Source organism: Muntiacus reevesi, chromosome X, assembly GCF_963930625.1.
Source record: "Muntiacus reevesi chromosome X, mMunRee1.1, whole genome shotgun sequence".
Taxonomy (NCBI): domain Eukaryota; kingdom Metazoa; phylum Chordata; class Mammalia; order Artiodactyla; family Cervidae; genus Muntiacus; species Muntiacus reevesi.
The window spans coordinates 27,231,890-27,235,872 of record NC_089271.1 but is presented as its reverse complement, the minus strand read 5'-3'; the positions used below and the strand labels follow the sequence as shown (position 1 = coordinate 27,235,872).

At 36.6% G+C, this 3,983-nt stretch overlaps 1 pseudogene; it reads left to right on the top strand.

The window, feature by feature from the left end:
- The first annotated feature begins 3,501 nt into the window (after positions 1–3,501).
- LOC136154995 (U2 spliceosomal RNA) lies at positions 3,502–3,608 on the top strand (annotated as a pseudogene).
- Positions 3,609–3,983: the final 375 nt, after the last annotated feature.

Sequence of the window (3,983 nt, the reverse complement as noted above, 5' to 3'; positions counted from 1 at the left end):
GGTTTTTTGTTCTGGATTTTATTTTATTTTATTTTATTTTTATTAGTTGGAGGCTAATTACTTCACAACATTTCAGTGAGTTTTGTCATACATTGACATGAATCAGCCATGGATTTACATGTATTCCCCATCCCGATCCCCCCTCCCACCTCCCTCTCCACCCGATCCCTCTGGGTCCTCCCAGCCCACCAGGCCCGAGCACTTGTCTCATGCATCCCACCTGGGCTGGTGATCTGTTTCACCATAGATAATATACATGTAGTTCTCTCGAAACATCCCGCCCTCACCAAAATAAACTTTTTTTTTTACTTGGTCCATATCTTCTTTTTTTCCATTTATTTTTATTAGTTGGAGCCTAATTACTTTACAATAAAATAAACTTTTTATTGAAGTAAATCAAATATACTGACAAATAAAGAAATCATGAGTAGAGCACTCAATGAATTTTCATAGTAAATTAAATAAGCAACACCAATTACCCCTGTTCTAGTCACTAACTCCCCCAATAGTAATCACTACCTTGACTTCTAACACCGAAGAGATTCATAGTCCCTTTTTCTGTACTTTACCTAAATGGAATCATATAATATATACTCTTTTAGATCTGTCTATGTTTGCTTAACATTTTGTTCCTGGCATTCTCCTATACCGCTGCACATAGTAGTAGACTATTTAGTCATGAGACCACTCTAGAAAGGAGGAAAACTGAGACTGTGGGGCAGTGCTGTTCGCTGTTTTAAATTTGTGCTCCACAAAAGTATTTCACAGAGTATTTATCTATTTTTGGACATCGCATTATTTCTAGTTTTAATCTATTATAAAAAGCATAGCTATGAATATTTGGGGGCAGTGAGTGCCTGGGTTGAAACTGCTGGACCATGGGGTATCTATATTTAGAACAAAGGATTTTATAAGAATAAAAGTATAATTTCAAAGTCACTCTCATTTCATTATGCAGACATTACTCAAATACATTTCTATTTTTTGACCTTAAAATAGTAGGTGAATTGTGAGCCACCTGTCTTCTGATTAGATGCACTTAGAAAAACTGGATAAACTCTGAAGTAAGAGGCTTATGTTTAATTGATATTTTTCAAGGTCACCTTAATGTAGTAAAACATCTTTAAAAATTAGAATTAATTTTAAAAGCTCAAATTTGGTACTTGGCACTTTAGAAATTTACTTTCATATAATTTGATAGGAGGAAGAACATTAGACTTATAGAATCCTTAGTAAAGTTGATATGTTACCCTAGAGGAGCATGGAATACATCTTGATAATCTTGCAACTTCTCATATAATCCAGAAGGATGTAAAACTACAATGAAGTGCATGTTCTCAGACTTGAATGGAAGTAAAAGATGAAAATATAATTAATCCAATTGTGTTTCTTTGAGACATTTCCAACATTTCCAGCCAGCAGAACAATGATGATTTTTTTTCCTTTGCAGCAGAAATAGATTCTTTTCAACCATTCTACTTTGAATATATTTTGGGTTTTTTTTCTGAATTGCCTTTTTCTCCTCCTCCCTAGGATAGTAATGCTCGGAGCTCTATATAGGCATGCATAAAAGATTTTACAAAACACAAAATGTTAAAATTACAGTTAAAAGAGCTAGGTGTTAGACGAAAATACTATCAGCTTGGGACTGAAAGAAACTGAGGTCTTAAGGTTTACAGACTCAAAATGAAAGCACGGATATAACATCTAGTTGTGAAAATTAGGTCATGTTCACAGAACCATTTGATTGCTCACTTTGCATCTGAAAGTGCAATACTTGAGGAAATATGACTATTTTAATGGCAAACCTGTGTCAGCAGTTACAGAAACAAGGCCTGATGCCCTGAAAATAGTTTCCTTTCCTTGTTATCTTTGTCCTCGTAAATAGTTTAGATTGAGTTGGAATTTCGGTCTTCATCCTACACCTTACTTCTCATCCAGCAGTAATCCCTAACTCAAAACTAATTTTTAAAGGTCAAACTAAAATCTGGAAGCATCCTAAGAACCCATGAAGAGTTCAAAGGCTACACAGCTTCTGGTTAAGCACACTGGATTCCTTTTAATAACAGATTCAGTGAAGAAAAAATAAAATAGATGCATCTATTCAGTAAGAAAATCCAAGTAAAAAGAGAACCTATTGATTGCTTTCTCCACTATAAAAGTACACAGTTGAGAAAGGATTATAACTCCTTCCCTAGTGTTTAAAGTCTATGAGAAACAATTCACTCCATCAACCAACATTTAGTAAGGATGACTCTTCGAGGCACTAGGGATAGTGAATAAAACAAACAATAACCTTCCCCATGCAGCTGACATTTTAAGTGAAGGGAAAAAGAAAATAAATAAATTAGGTATTGTATAACCAGTGTGGGGAGGTAGTCTGAAATCTTAAACAGGTTGCATGAGAAGGCCTCACTACGCCGTGATATATGAACAAAGATCTGAAGGAGGTGACAGAGTCAGGGGAGTTGGAGGAAGAGGGTGAGCCAGGAAGCTAGCCAGGGGAAAAGTATCCAGGGCCAAGAGAAAAGGCAATCTAGCACTTTTTGGGAGGAAAAGTATCTCCTGTTACTGTTATAACAGAGGCGCATTGTGCCTATTGTGGAGCAAGAACGAGGGAAGCACTAAGAGACAAACAGCAACGATGAAGAGTCAGATGACTACAAAGAACCTTGCGAGCAACTGTGGGAACTTAGGATTTTATTCTTAGAGAGATGAGAGGTCATTATATATGGATGCTGAACCTCAGAAGATACAGCACAATTTGTGTCTCAAGATATCACACTGGTTGCTCTGTTGAGAAAAAACTGAAAGTGAACAACAGTGAAAGCAGAGAGAATAGCCAACTATTAAAATAAGATAAAACAGGTGAGAAAGGAGGGGGCTTGGGTCAAAATGTAAATGTGCTGAGAAGAGGTCAAATTCTGGATGCATTTTCAAGGCAGAAGTGATACGATTTGTTGACGGGCTGGAGCATACAATATACAGGAGTTCAAAGGAATTCAGTTTTGGTTTGAGCACCTAGAAAGACTGAGGTACTGGGAAGGAAGTTTGGGGAGGGTCAAATGTGGGAGGGAAGGAAAGGAATTTGTATGGGGTTGGCCAAGTGTGATATGGTTATATAGAACAAAGGTAAAAATGTGGACTATAAAGATGGGTATGTGAGTCTGGAGTTTAGGGGAGAGTTCCAGGGTCATGATGAAAATTTATGAATTATCAGCATGAAGATGGTATTTAAAGCTATGATTTTTTTTTTCCATTTATTTTTATTCATTGGAGGCTAATTACTTTACAATATTGTAGTAGTTTTTGCCATACATTGACATGAATCAGCCATGGATTTACATGTGTTCCCCATCCTGATCCCCCCTCCCGCCTCCCTCTCCATTCCAACCCTCTGGGTCTTCCCAATGCACCAGCCCTGAGCACCCGTCTCATGCATCCAACCTGGGCTGGTGATCTGTTTCACCCTTGATAGTATACTTGTTTCAATGTTATTCTCTCGCTTCTCAGGCTTTTGGCTAAGATCAAGTGTAGTATCTGTTCTTATCAGTTTAAAGCTATGATATTAGAAGAGATCTCCATGATTGAGTATACACAGACAAGATGTCCAAGGCCTCAGTTCTGGGGTTCTCCGGGGATTAAGAGCATGGACCTTATCTGGAACTCAAAACAAGAAGCATTCCAGATAATCACAAAGGGATTCTGAATGAAATGATCCTGTAAAATATTGCAAGATAAGACCATAAAATGAGTGGTGATTTTAACTAGATGCTTTCTAAAATTTTCCAAACACTGTTTGTTTTTTGTGAGTTGAAATGAAATCTTCCTTTATCCTAGTAAAATTCTAATATATAAATATTTGATATCAGTATGTGTAAGTATGATTTATTTATACCTCACATATGAGGATCAGTCATTTATGATTCAGATAATATCCTATAGTTAAAAAAAATACTGCTTGGATTTGAAATTTAAGCATC